Genomic DNA, 16,109 nt, shown 5'->3' on the forward strand with positions numbered 1-16,109 from the left:
GTCCACGGCCCGCCCTGTTTTTTATGGCAGGTCTAAAAATTTTTTTAAATTATACTCCAGTCACCACTGCACCCTTTGGCTTCTCCTTTCTCGTTGGTTCTTGGTCGAATGACTGGGTGTGACGTAGAGGGGAGGAGCTATATAGCAGCTCTGCTGGGTGAATCCTCTTGCACTTCCTGTTGGGGAGGAGTTAATATCCCAGAAGTAATGATGACCCGTGGACTGACCACACTACAGGAGAAAGGAATTTATCAGGTAAGCATAAATTTTGTTTTTCACACTGTATGTTTATATATTTTTTCTTGTATAAATGAATGCACACTTTTCATTGGGGAGCTATTGCAATATAAGCTCCAATGATAGGGCTTAGTCCAATAGCCCTGAGGAAGCCCCGTCTTGCACTGGACGTTAGGGGTGAAACGATCGTCGGCATTGGTTCTGCATGTCACGTGATTCATTTGCACGCTAAAGCAATACCTTGGTTCACACAGCACACAAGTTGGCGTTGGCTTGGGCCCATACCGGCTTAACGGATACAATACTGCTCTTAAATCTCTTTTTGCATAAAGGATACTAACATTCAAAGATTGCTGGATTGGATTACAGTTACCTTGGAACACAGATAAGTGACATATCAATTTTGATACTTATTGCCTGGCATATCCGCAAAGTGGAGGGTTTTAAATTACTGACCTGATTGCCTGAGAACATTGTTTGTCCTTATGATTGAACTGTTTATTTTCCATCATGCACCTTGAACATCTTGGATTTTATTATGCAATAACATGTATTGTGGATAGAGTAGTTTGCCGGTTTTGATACAATATGTGCATAAATAGCAACATTTTAACACATTACCGCCACACTTAGATCCCTTTATTACACCTGCACAGGAATTGCCTTTGTGGTTTCCAAAGGTACTGTACGCAGCTGGGTGTAGTGTGAGCGCTCTATGATGTTTATATGTTTTACAATTTATGCTGTTCTGTTGCACTAAGCACTTTATGCAAGTTATGCCCATTGATTTAGATGTGTGCTGAGGTTTTCCATGCAATGTATTATTGTTGTACTTGCGTGACTTTATATAGATACAGTATGTTTTAAGTGAAATCTTATTGCTGTGTAATACTGATTTAACAGCCAAGTATTTGAATATATTGGATGTGATATTTAGCTCTAGTACAAGAGAGCAATAAATACTGGCTTCATTTAATTAAAGAGTGCTGTATTCCCTATCTTTTTTTTTTTTCTTGGTACATTTATTTTGATGCACCAATATTCTTCTGATAGTGTATGTATATGTGTGTGTGTGTATATGTATATATATTCTTTATCCTTTATTGCTGCAATTTGGAAATAGCCTGATGTTATTATCAAACACTCATGGTTCATAAGTGCTGACATAGGAGGACGCTTTTACCTTGAATCTGTCAGCTGTTTCTCCAATAACAGTACCTTTTTTGGATGAACTCAGATGTTGCTATTTTGCCAATAAGATATTTTTACCATAACCAACACAAGATTTGTGGAACTTTTGCTTTATTTGGGACATTTTGTTTCAACTCCAATTTGTTTCGTTATGTTTTTGTTTTATTGAATCATTTTTTTGCAACATTGAGATTGTCATTTATGTACCTTGCACTCATGAGTTTAGGTATTGATTCAGGTTTCCACTGCAGTGGCATATTTAGGTTTAGGTTAAACATGTATAAATAAATGCGTTACACGTTAATTGGACCATCTGTGTGTGAGCCTCTATTTTGATACTTTGTTTCAGCTTGTTTCTACATATTAGATTTTGAGAAGTTATTACTGAGTGCTGCAATCCCCTACTTTAAATACAGCATCTCGTATAGCTCTGCTGTGTGCAACATATATTTACTCATATAAATATATCTGAACTTAATAAAATATTTGGGGTCTGCACCAGGACCTGGTTTAACTAGTGCTATCCAGGTTTATATTTGTATCAGGCAATCTACCCAAAAGTGGAAATATGGGAGCCTGACTGCTATATTTCTCTCCCTAAACTTTCAATCAATTAATTAATATAAATATATAAATATATATATATATATATATATATATATATATATATATATATATATATATATATATATATATATATATATATATATATATATATATATATATATATATATATATATATATATATAGCAACAGTTAATAATAAACCTCTGTGCAAACTGCAAGTGTGGTGAAGGCTGTCATGAGAAAAGGGGATAGGCTTTGGATATATGGAGCATACTCACATGTGGCTGAATAACTCTCTTCTCCCCTGGTAAGGGTAAAAACTTACATCCGGTTCATAGAGTAGTCAATTCCTCAGGGCTCCAACAACTGCTACCGCAGCCTGATGAAACCGGAGGGTGCTCACCTGACCGGAAAGTTACCTCCTTATCCTCTGGGGTACGTGAGAGAGAGTTCTCCTTGTGATTTCAGCTAACTCCGGTAATTCCACACTGTCTGCCGCGTCCTCTTGTATTCAGCGTCCGAACAAGAGGCCCTGCCCTTTTTCTCAGCCTGTCAGTATTGAGCCTCCTATATTCAAAGGAGCCGTGCTGCAATGGAGTTTAAGTGGACCTGAAGGTGCTCAGCTTGTTTAGAGAAGTTCTTTTACGAAAATGTTAAAAATAGAGAGTCTGCAAGCACAAATTTTCATTTGAAAAGTCCAAAATGTATTCGGCATAAAGTTAAAAGGATTGGTAAAAAAACAAGTTACACAGCTTCAAGCAGCAAAAACGTCTGACATGTTTCGGCCGTAGCCTTAAAGGGAAACTGAACCCAATTTTTTTTTCTTTCTTAATTCAGATAGAGCATGCAATTTTAAGCAAGTTTCTAATTTACTCCTATTATCAATTTTTCTTCGTTCTCTTGCTATCTTTATTTGAAAAAGAAGGCATCTAAGCTTTTTTTTGGGTTCAGAACTCTGGATAGCCCTTTTTTATTGGTGGATGAATTTATCCACCAATTATCAAGGACAACCTTGGTTGTTCACCAAAAATGGGCCGGCATCTAAACTTACATTTTTGCATTTCAAATAAAGATACCAAGAGAATTAAGAAAATTTGATAATAGGAGTAAATTAGAAAGTTGCTTAAAATGTCATGCTCTATCTGAATCGCAAAAGAAAAAATTTGGATTCAGTGTCCCTTTAATCATAGACATAATTAAAACCATATGTGCCATTAAAATTGCTGGTTTCTCATTGGTTTACTGAAATACCTTTTACACAATCAAACTTGATGCCACCTACTTCAGTCATTAACCCTATGCCTGTCATGTTACATTTCACTCACTTTAAATGTATTTAAACTTGTCTTATTAATTGCTATGTCAAATTAATTAAACCTTTATTCTCTTAAGCAGTCATACATATAAAGACAGGTAAATAAAGACAAACAATTATTTTGTAACAAATAGCATACATTTGATCAAGTGAAAATATTAGTGTGCATATATGGGTCTATGTATTTATACGGACATCATAATATATATATATATATATATGTGTGTATCTATCTATCTATCTATCTATATCTATCTATATCTATCTATATCTATCTATATCTATCTATCTATATCTATCTATCTATCTATCTATCTATCTATCTATATCTATCTATCTATATCTATCTATATCTATCTATCTATATCTATCTATCTATATCTATCTATATCTATCTATATCTATCTATCTATCTATATCTATCTATCTATATCTATCTATCTATCTATATCTATCTATCTATATCTATCTATCTCTATCTATCTATATCTATCTATATCTATCTATCTATATCTATATCTATATCTATATCTATATCTATCTATATCTATATCTATATCTATCTATCTATATCTATATCTATCTATATCTATCTATCTCTGTATCTATCTCTGTATCTCTATCTGTATCTGTATCTGTATCTGTATCTCTATCTGTATCTCTATCTGTATCTCTATCTGTATCTCTATCTGTATCTCTATCTGTATCTCTATCTGTATATCCATATCCAGAGTTATGGCCAAGGGGGGTTATTGCAGGATGCCTCGATATCAAGGCATCACTGCAATAACCGGAAAGCAGCTGGAAGTGAGCAGGATCGCTTCCAGCTGCTTTCCAGACCAAGGACGTACGCCACACGTCCTCGGTCATTAACTGTATTTTTTTTTAGGACGTGTGGCGTACGTCCTTGGTCATTAAGGGGTTAAACACTTGAAAGTGATGCAGTATAGCTGTAAAAAGCCGACTAGAAAATCTCACCTGAACATCTCTATGTAAAAAAGAAAGATATTTTACCTCAAAAGTTTCTCAGTAGCCACCTCCCATTGTAAAGGATTTCTAAGCAGCATATTAGTGTGTCTGTCCTGGGACAGCTTGAGCCTCGTGCACTCTCATGTTATTTCCCTATTCAGTTTAAAGGAAGTTTACAATGAAATCTCATGAGAGTTCAGTCAAATCTCATGAGATCACAGTAAAAGAGTTCATGACCTCAGCACTGCTGATGCTGATTGGCTGCTGTTCATTTCTTCATTTTTTTTTTTTTTTTTTTTTTTAAATGCAGCTCGGCAACAGCGGAGTATAACTTTTTACACAGAACTTACTCTGTTGAGCTGAGGAAATTGTGAGGTAAAATATCTTCCTTTTTTACATAGAGATGCTCAGGTGATATTTTCCTGTCAGCTTTTTACAGTTATACTGCATCAGTTTCAAGTGATTTAGCATATGAGTATTATGTCCCTTTAAGTCATTCTCATTTTTCAAAGATGACCTATTATAAATGAGGATTGTGCACTTTGACAATTTGTTTCAAGTTGTATCACTTTGTATATACATATAGCGTTTTTTAATTTGTTTAGTATTACACATGTTAATAGGAGGTGGAGCTTTTCTCAAATATAAACTCCAATAGCAGTGCTCAGATCTATCAGCCCTGAGGAAGCCCTGATCGTAGGCATTGGATCGCTCAAGCACGTGACGTACCCGGAAGTGAAAGCACGCTGTCTATCAACGCCATGTGTTTTTCGGCGTTCAAGTCCGCAGCACACTAAGCAGCAGCCGCCGGTGAAGTGTAAGGAGTAACACAACAGGATTTCAACGCAGCCGCTTTTGGATTACAGCTCCCATTTCTGGATACAGATAAGTGTATTAACACACACAACATTCTGCTCTATCGATGTTTGATAACTCTGGCTATTCCGCAATTGTGGAGGGTCATCCTGGTTTGACTTTGCTTGCACAGAGAGAGAACGCTTATACTATTGGGAAATGTCATCATACCTGTTTGTTTGTTTGCTGAAAAATTCGATTTTTACACAATGCTAAGTGCTTATTGTACTGCTGGCTAAGCTGTGGAATGTGTAAGATAAACTGTATTGCTGCACATTGTTAGTATACCACCATGCTTAGATCCCAGTATTTAACATGCACAGTATTATCCCTTGCATGTTCTTGGGTACTGTGCGCAGCATGGGTGTAGTATGTGTGGGGTATTATCAGGATGTTGATTATTACATTGATTGGGAACTCCAAAGTAAGGGGTAGGGGAAAAAATGGGACAAAAAGAGGGGTTTGTAGCACTTTAATAGGAATGTGAGGAACACCCTGTATCTAAACAGTGGATAAAGTAATAATGATGGGTAATAAAAACAATTAAAGTTTATTTGGTTAATTAAAAAACTGATGGGGACCACACATTCCCCTAAACACAATACAGTGCAAAGATAGATAGTAAGCTAAAAACACACAATTGAGCTAAGCCAAAAAGCGTACCAAAGCCCTGGGGTGTATGCCCCCCTGTATTCCTGGCCGATAACTGGATACGTCGGCTTCAGGTGACAGGAGCAGAACCCCAAGGCAGAGAATTGGTACGTATGGCTAGATAAAAAGAAAGATAGATTCCCTAAGTTACAAGGGACCTAATGGGTTCAAAGAACCCCAAACAAACGCGTTTCGGCCGTGGAGCCGGCCTTTCTCAATGTTTACTTGCAAAAGTTATCAAGCAGAATGACCGAGAGCGGCTTCTATTTATACCCCACCCATATTTTATTCAGCCAATCTGATTCCTGTCCATTACACAACCCTGTTGTGCGCCAATCAGAGTGTTGTATCAAGCAACCCGCCTCCCTTGAAACAGGTGTAATGTGCCTCGACAGATCCGTGTTTGTTGTACAAAGAATTATTATTATATTATAGGCACAACCTTATAGTAAGAGAGATCTGAATCATAGTTTCACCTAATAGCGGTCCTGCATTTGTATACATAAATAGACCCCAAGGCACACCGCCGTTTGTATTAGATTGACGTATCAATATAATACCTTGTTCCTGATTGGTTTAGCCCAAAGACCGGTCGTTACTTCATTGGTAGGCGTGTATGAGTAAACACCTTATTGCATACACGCCCTCTGTTTTGACAGTCCAATCATACGAGTGGGAATGTATATATGGCCTAATCGCATATTATAAATTGTGTATAATATAATTGTCACAGATCTGCTTCACCAGATTACATACTACAGATGCAACATTAGACGTATGTCTGTCTCTCCAATTGCAGTGCAGCGTAAATCCCGCTTCCTTCATTCATACCATAATGTACTTGAGCGGGTCCGTGTCCATGTTTTTATGTGGTTATGATCATAGTCTCGATTGAAGCACCAAAACACTTATGTACATAGTCTATCCTCAGAGCAATTGACGATATACATTAGAATGAGACATAGGAATATATATCTGATATAATCGGATTAGATAATGAGTATAATCCAAATACGTACTTTATTCAATTTTGACTAGTTGATTATAAGGCTTATCAAGTCATTATTTTTGAATGAGACCATGTAGGAATATATTTCTATCGTAACCTGATCAAACATACACTGTCTCGCGAGTGACAGAAGTATCCAAAGAATGGGCATATTTACAAATGGAGCTGACATGCACACGCCAAATGTTTACAAATAGAGCTGATATGTACATGCAAAGTCAAGTAATGAAAGGTGAATTATACAACTCTTGATCGGATTACGGTTAAAATTGTATTAATTTGAGCCGATCATCTACACACTCATACATGAAAAGCTGATCTGTCAAAATAAAGGGCGGATTTATTTATGTATAACTAAGGCGTGTTCATATAGATACTAACCAATGAATTCATGGCACCTCATCTTGCAATAGCCAATCAGGGTTAAGGGACTATTCCTATTCCTGAGTTGGGCGGTTTGGCCTTTTCTTTGAGGCCCGGGGAATTGTCATTCTGGACTTAGTTCTCAGCAGTTAGTAGTTTATTGGGTAGTTCAGCTGCCCTGCAGCGGATTGGTTGCAGAATGTGACGAGCTGCAGCTATTGCACATTGACTGTGTACTGGCTAGATTTTTTTTTTTTTTGTGACCTTTTGGTCTTCCTCTGTTGTCCCCATGTGAGTTAGGTCTCCTTTTAGGGACCTGGGTTCCTTGTTAGGGGCACTGTGAGTGGTCTCCTTGGGCTCTGCTCGGAGCTTAGGATGCTGTACATTTTTTTTGGCCCCATCCCTTTTCTTAGGGTGGGGGTCTTATTCTCCTTATGGAGGTGTGGTCCTTTTTTCTAGGGATTCTCTTGGATTCAGGAGGTTGGAACTGAGTTAACCTTTCAGAGAGGGGTGTTTTTCTCTGGGTTGTTACTTTACATCTGGAGTCTTGCTGGCTTCATGTCGAGACTATATGGTGGGCCTTTTGTTAGATTCCTTTGGGTCTACTGCCTTGTCTGTTTCTAAGGAGTCGGGTTGGCGCCCATGCTCTGTTGGGATGGCTGTGGCCATTTTTCCGCTCTTTTTTTGAGCTGGTGTTGGAGTTCTTTTGTTCCCCTGTTTCAGACCTGCCAATGCTTGGGGTGGCCCGGCTGGGAGTGGGTTCTGAGATGCGTTGTCACCTTCAGGATCTAGGTTGGCATAGTAGCTAGCTCCCTGGGCTTGCAAGCAGAAGGTCCAGGGTTACCATACACCTTCGGGTTCTAGGTGTAACCTCTTTCTCTCTTGGGGGTGCAGTGGGCCGCGTTGGGGTTATGTGCTTCCCCTTAGGAAGCCCTGTGTGTAGGTCTGGCGGCTTCGATTGCCTAGAGTGTGCCCTCTGTCTGGGAGGTTTTTTCTTTTGCAATCTGTTCTATTGCTGGCCGCTTTTTACTTCTCAGCAAGTATTCTTCTGTGCCATCCTGATGATGGTTGCATGTTCTTGACTTTTTCGTCCGGGTCTGTTGCACATTCTTTTTTTGTCTGAATACTTTAGTATTCTTAGTTCTGATGATGTGAGGACTCGGTCTTCAGTTGTCTTTTGGTGCTTTGCACGATGTTGAGAGAAGGGTTTCTCTGTTTAGATGCCCTGTCCTAAACTTCTGGTTTCTGCTTGGTCTGGGTGTAGCCTCCTCTTGTCTGTCAGGATCCATTTGGATCTTTGTGAGCTGGGATTGCTATTGGGGTTTTTCCTTTTTATGGCTTTTGTGGTGACCTTTCGGTTTCCCTTTGGTTCTTCTTTGCCCTATCTCTTGGGGAGTTTAGGCTGGTGTTCCTCTCTTTAGTGAGGGGTGAGCGGTGAGGGACTGACTGTTGGGCGACGGTGTCTCCTGGAGGACTGTTGGCTCAGTTGAGTTTGATTTTGCGGTCTCTAGCTAGGCTTCTGGACTATCTGCTGGTCAGTGTCCTTGGGGCCTTTCCTTTTTAAAGTTTTCTTGGCTTCGGACAAAGCAGGGTTTTTGTTGGGTAGTGGTTTCAGGCTTGGTGCTCTCAGAATGGGCCGCCCTTTTGTACCCTCCCGTTTTAGCATTCGGTGTTCTCTTGGTATGGTTTTCCCAAAAGTAATGAATGCGGCTGTGGACTCTTTCCCATTAGGAAGAAAAACATAAATTATGCTTACCTGATAATTTCATTTTCTTCCGTGGGAAAGAGTCCACAGCCCCCCGCCCGTTTTTTTATGTGGGGCGTCTTAGTTGTATTCATCTGGCACCTTTTCACCCTGATATTTCTTTTACTGTTCCTTGGCAGAATGACTGGGGCATGAGGGACGTTAGGAGTATTTAAGCCTTTGGCTGCGGTGTCTTTGCCTCCTCCTGGTGTCCAGGTTCTTATTTCCCAAAAGTAATGAATGTGGCTGTGGACTCTTTCCTGCGGAAGAAAATGAAATTATCAGGCAAGCATAATTTGTTTTTTGCAATGCCTCCCTCATTTTTATTTCTAAAATATGCTTTAAAAATTAACTTTCTCATGCCATACTCCTGTTTTCATCTGTTGGTCTATCACAGCTCTGCCAGCTGCACCTAAAATGTATCCTAGTGCACTTGGATCCTTCCTAGGCCCTGTTAACTGTATGTCCCAGAATGCTGAGCCAATGTGGGAGATGTCTTGGGAGGTTATTGGCTTGATGAAATGTGTTTTAATGATTCAGATAGGGCAGGCATTTTTAAACAACTTTCTCATATACTTTTATCTTCAAATTTGCTTTGCTCTTTTGGTATTATTTCTGGAAAGCTAAACCTAGGTAGGCTAATATGCTAATTTCTAAGCCTTTGAACTGCCTCTTATCTCAGTGCATTTTGGCAGTTAGACACTGCTAGTTCATGTGTGGCATATAGATAACGTTGTGCTCACTCCCATTGAGTTATTTAATGGTCAGCACTGATTGGCTAAAATGTATGTCTTTCTAAAGAATTGATATAAGTTGGCAGTCGGCAGATGCTTATATACAAGGTAATCACAGAGGTAAAAAGTATATTGATATAACTGTTGGTTATGCAAAACTGAGGAATTGGGGTAATAAAGGGTTTATCTATATTTATAGACCATACAAATTCTGGAGTAGACTGTCCCTTTAATATTTCAGGTGAGAAGGGTAAGTTGTGGGAAATGTAGAATAATTTATACTATTCAGTGAAAACGGGACCATGAAGTAAGCAGTAAAAGTCGGATATTATTAATTGGATCTGGCATGTGGTTTTGAGTGACCAGAGGATACCACAATATTACTGACTGTAAGCAGTAGCCTGCCACACAGCACAATCATGTGCTAAACATTGCAAGCACTGCATACTGTAACCCAACTGACAGCTCACTAGAAAACTTAAAATTGTTACCAACAGTAGCCCCCTAGGGACTTTGAACCAGCAGCTGTGTGCTGCTGCGCACTGCAACTTGTGACACTGAACAGCTCTACCATATGTGAGTACCATTGCTTATGAGTGTGTTGTAAGACGCAAAATACTACATCGATAGGTCACAATTAAAATGTGTGTATTTAAATAGAAGGGTTTTTTGTAATATACTTCCCTTAGAAAAATTATATAATGCAGGGGTCGACAAATCTGTTTAAAGATCAGGAGCTAGTAAGAATATTTAGGAGCCAGAAATACTTTTAGGAGGCAGACATTGGTATTTGTATATCGATATATGGAGAATACCCCTAAAAGTTAGAAGCCAGGGGGGGGGGATTCTAAAAGCCAGTGGGTCCCTTGCTCCTGGCTTTGTCAAGCCATGATATATGAATATGTGGCCTGTTAAGGGTCCTGAGGACTGGGTTTGGGAAACACTGATAATAGAGCATTCACGTTTTTAAATTACTTTCCAATTTACTTAATTTCTTGGTATCCTTTGGTGATGTTGTGTCAATACACTTCTAAGAGCTAGCTGAACACACTGGGTGAGCCAATTATAACAGGCATGTAAGTGCTGCCACCAATCAGCAGCTAGCCCCCAGAAGTGGTTTTCTGCTTTTAGTCTACCTAGGTATTATTTTTAACAAACAAAAAATAAAATAAAAATTTGCAACACTGTGCTATGCACTGTTACAATTTTGATATTGGAGGTGTCCTTTTTTTCTTAGTTAACCCACAAAAATAAAATTGTCCATAGTATAATTCTGTAGATAATAAATATGCAAAACAGTACTCACACAGATGAGAGCTACAATAGCTGTTAAGTGCTCTGCAGGGGGATTTGATTGAAATAAAATTGCTTAAAATCCTGTTTAAATCACAATTTAAACAGCTAGTCACCAAGACCAATTTTTAATTTATTTAAATCATGGTTTTCTTTTTTAGGATAATAAAATATTTTTCTGGTTATATCAGACAATTACTGATTTGGTTATATATTATTAGATATGCATAGATAGGTAGATCATTGAAATGAATATTATAGGGAGCTTATCTTTCTCGATTTTAATAGGTTAATCATTCATATTTGATGAACTTTTCAGCTGTAATTTATTGGAAAGAGAAAAATGATTACCTTATTAACAATGTAAATAGTTACTTTTCTTTAGTTTAATATAACTATTACCTTAATAACAATGTAAATAGTTTTATTTAACTAAAACAATAACTTTTCATTTTTAATGCTTGCCCCTCCCTCCTCTTAGGTCCTTGTGCAGATCTATTCCACTCCAAATAATCTTCTATTCATGGAGCTTCTTGAAACTAAGTATGGGTTGATTCTGTATACATAGATTTGCTGGAATTAAATGGACAGGAAAGTCAAAATTTAAAGTTTCATGATCCAGAAAGACCATGCAATTTCTAACAATTTTTCAATTTCTTTTTCTTATCTAATTTGCTTAATTCTCTTGGTATCCATTGTTGTAAAGCATTCATCGGCTCCGAAGCAATTTATTACTGTGAGCTAGCGGCTTGTCACTGTCTCACCCAATGTGTTCAGCTAGGACCCAGTAGAGCATTGCTCTCCATCAACAAATGATATCAAGAGAATAAAGCAAATTTGATAGTAGAAGTAAATCTGAACTCTGAAAATGATATTCTCTATCTGAAACCCAAAAAGTTTTCTTTCATGGTTATGCCCCTTTAAGGTTTATTTCTAAACTCTGTTTATTTTATAATTTTTTTTGCTGTGAAGAAGTGGCATGTTATTTCTGCAGAAACAAATTCACAGTTTTCAGAACTAAAAAACCAATAATATGTAATAATATAAATAATAATAATAATAAATAAGTTAGAACAATTGCCCAAAATAACCTGACTGAAAACTTTGGGAGAGCATGACATTGTGAATAGATTGTGAATAATTAACATAAACAAACCAACATTACAGCCATGCCCCGAGGCAGAATTTTTTTTCACTTTCTGCAAAGAGATTTTTCTTTTTAGTAAAAATTTTTCTGCAGGCCATTTTTAAATAAAATTCAGTTTTAACATAGTCCGTTACACTAAAGCACCAGTTCAATTGCAATGTGTTGGTAAACTAAAGAATAAAAACATTTTTAATGTTTTATAATATAGTGCAGTAGTTGAAAATTGCTTTGTAAATTAGCTGCAGACAAACTAAATTATAAAATGTCTCTTGAATAAATGTGTTTCCTTTTCTCTTGGTCTAACAAAGAAATGTAGTGATAAAAAGGTGCAATGCTCATAAGAACGTCTTGCATTCAGAACAAACAGCTTTACAGATTGGGAAAGTCTAGGGGAGTGTTTGAAAAAAGCCAGTTCATAATCAATGCACTGCTGCTTTACAGTGCTACTGCATATTTGACTGTTAACTTCAAACATCACTTTCTCTTGATGCACTGGAAACAAAATGTGCAGTCTTTTTATATTTAAACTTTTTGAGTCACCAGCCCCTACTGAGCATGTGCAAGAATAAGTGTGTATGCATTTGTTAATGGCTGATGGCTGTCGCATGGTACGTGTATGCATTTGTGATTGGCTGATGGTTGTCACATGATACAAGGGGAGTGGAAAAAGACATAACTTTTAAAATTGTCAGGAAAAAAATCTACTACTCATTTGAAGTTCAGACTAAGTGCTATTGCATTGTCTTGTTATCTTGCATTTGTTGATTATGCAAATCTACTGTGTTGACTGGTCCTTTAAACAGTGCAGCCAGAACACAGCTGTTTGTAGAGTAGAGCTGCAACGTTAAAGCACTAAGTCTAACAGTTCTTGCATGGGTTCTGTTCTTTCTGCAGACATGCTGCATTTTCTGCGATGACATCTCAGATCACTGTATGTTCTGCCTTGGGGCAGCCATGAATATATAGTATTTTGCTATATAATTAAAAAGTAATTCATATTCAGGATGAATAACATTTTAGATTATAATGCATTTTAAATAGAAACTATCTACATAAAAAAAAATTCTCAATTTTTTTTTTATTTAGAAAAACACATCATATATAAATAAAAAAATCTGATTAAAATAACAAAAATCCTGTACAAATTTAAAACACATAATAAAAATCCTAAAATAATAATTAAAAAAATAAAGCAGTGTATACAGGCACTCTGGGGTTAACAGGCTTTCATTATCCGGTAATGCTCCACACTGTGACTACAGTCTCAGTGCCTGGAATGCACTTAGTCAAGTCGTTTGCACAGCGTAGCTGTGGGCACTGAAAATCGGCTAAAAGTGAGCCCCTCCTAGTAACTAGAGACTGCCGTTTGCTGTCAGTCTTTTTTCTTTTTAAGAAAAGATACCAAGAGGACAAAGCAAATTAAATAACAGAAGTCATTTGGAAAGTTGTTTATAAATGCATGTTCTAACTGTGTCATGAAATAACTTTTGGGGTATAATTTTTCTTTGGAAAAAAGTGTGCAGGGTGCACCAAGAATTGATGCGTTTTTTGAAGTTAAAAGGGTGGTCACACCAAATATTGATTTGATTTTTCTTCTGGTAATTGATAAAGTTTTTTTTAATCTTTATTTCTCCAACATTGGTGTGTCCGGTCCACGGTGTCATCCATTACTTGTGGGATATTCTCTTCCCCCACAGGGAAAGGCAAGGAGAGCACACAGCAAGAGCTGTCCATACAGTCCCTCCCAGGCTCCGCCCCCCAGTCATTCTCCTTGCCGCTCTGAACAAGTAGCATCTCCTCGGGGATGGTGAGGAGTTTGTGGTGTTTAGTTGTAGTTTTTTATTCTTCTATCAAGAGTTTGTTATTTTAAAATAGTGCTGGTATGTACTATTTACTCTGAAACAGAAAGGGATGAAGATTTCTGTTTGTGAGAGGAAGATGATTTTAGCAGACAGTAACTAAAATCGATTGCTGTTTCCACATAGGACTGTTGAGATGAAGTAACTTCAGTTGGGGGAAACAGTTAGCAGACTTTTCTGCTTAAGGTATGACTAGCCATATTTCTAACAAGACCATGTAATGCTGGAAGGCTGTCATTTCCCCTCATGGGGACCGGTAAGCCATTTTCTTAGTCAAACAAACAGAATAAAGGGCTTAATATGGGCTATAAACTGGTAGACACTTTTAGGGGCTAAATCGATTGCTTTATTTAAGTATTATATGCAGTTTGAAGTTGTATTTCACACTTTTATAACATTGGGGAACGTTTTTAACACCAGGCACTTGTTAAGACACCTTCCCAGTCAGGAAGGGCCTTTCTCTGTAGTAGGCAGAGCCTCATTTTCGCGCCATTACTGTGCAGTTACTTTTGAGTACAGTACATGCAGCTGCATGTGTGTGGGTCTGGAATCCACTAAAAACGTTCCTAGAAGGCTTAATTTGGTATCATATACCCCCCTGGGATTGGTGAAGTTGCAGCAAAGGCTGTGGCTGGGACTGTAAGGGGGTTAAAATTAAAAACGGCTCCGGTTTCCACATTTTAAGGGTTAACAGCTTGAAAATTGGGGTGCAATACTTTGAATGTATTAAGACACTGTGGTGAAAATTTGGTAAAGATTGGATAATTCCTTCATAGTTTTTCACATATTCAGTAATAAAGTGTGCCCTGTTTAACATTTAAAGAGACAGTAACGGTTTTGTTTTAAAACGGTTTTTGTGCTTTATTAACCAGTTTAAGCCTGTTTAACATGTCTGTACCTTCAGATAGATCATGTTCTGTATGTATGGAAGCCAATGTGGTTCCCCATTCAAATATAGTGTGATAATTGTGCCATTGCGTCCAAACAAAGTAAGGACAGAACTGTCACAAATTGTAAAGTTGCCCAGGATGATTCCTCAGATGAAGGAAGTAGACATAGTTCTACATCATCTCCTTCTGTGTCTATACCAGTTATGCCCGCGCAGGCGACCCCTAGTACTTCTAGCGCGCCAATGCTTGTTACTATGCAGTAATGGATAACTCCATAGCTAATATTTTATCCAAAATGCCAGCATTTCAGAGAAAGCGCGATTGCTCTGTTTTAAACACTGTAGAGCAGGAGGGCGCTGATGATAATTTTTCTGTCATACCCTCACACCAATCTGAAGTGGCAGTGAGGGAGGGTTTGTCAGATGGGGAAATTTCTGATACAGGAAGAATTTCTCAGCAGGCAGAACCTGATGTTGTGACATTTAAATTAGAGCATCTCCGCGCATTACTTAAGGAGGTACTATCTACTCTGGATGATTGTGACAATCTGGTCAACCCAGAAAAATTGTGCAAGATGGACAGTTCCTTGAGGTCCCGGTGCACCCTGATGCTTTTCCGATACCTAAACGGGTGGCGGACATAGTGAATAAGGAGTGGGAGAAGCCAGGCATACCTTTTGTCCCTCCTCCTATATTTAAGAAATTGTTCCCTATGGTCGACCCCAGGAAGGACACATGGCAAACAGTCCCTAAGGTCGAGGGGGAGTTTTCTACTCTAGCCAAGCGCACAACCATTCCTATTGAGGACAATTGTGCTTTCAAAGATCCTATGGATACAAAATTGGAGGGTTTGCTTAAAAAGATTTTTGTACAGCAAGGTTACCTCCTTCAACCTATTTCGTGCATTATTCCTGTCACTACAGCGGCGTGGTTCTGGTTCGAGGAACTGGTAAAGTCGCTCAGTAGGGAGACTCCGTATGAGGAAGTCATGGACAGAATTTACGCACTTAAGTTAGCTAATTCCTTTATTTTAGACGCCGCTTTGCAGTTAGCGAGGTTAGCGGCAAAAAATTCAGGGTTTACAATTGTGGCGCGCAGAGTGCTCTGGCTAAAGTCTTGGTCGGCGGATGTATCTTCCAAGACAAAATTGCTTAATACCCCTTTCAAAGGTAAGACCCCTTTTGGGCCAGAATTGAAAGAGATTATTTCAGTCATCACTGGGGGAAAGGGCCATGCCCTCCCACAAGATAAACCTTTCAAGGCTAAGAATAAGTCCAATTTTCGTT

General features: G+C 38.2%; 1 protein-coding gene across 1 annotated transcript in view; it reads left to right on the plus strand.

The window, feature by feature from the left end:
* STAG2 (stromal antigen 2) overlaps window positions 1-16,109 on the plus strand; it is an 848,979-nt gene that overhangs the window by 25,184 nt on the left and 807,686 nt on the right. The gene's annotated exons all lie outside the window — the stretch shown is intronic.

This window comes from Bombina bombina, chromosome 1 (assembly GCF_027579735.1).
Source record: "Bombina bombina isolate aBomBom1 chromosome 1, aBomBom1.pri, whole genome shotgun sequence".
Lineage (NCBI taxonomy): Eukaryota > Metazoa > Chordata > Amphibia > Anura > Bombinatoridae > Bombina > Bombina bombina.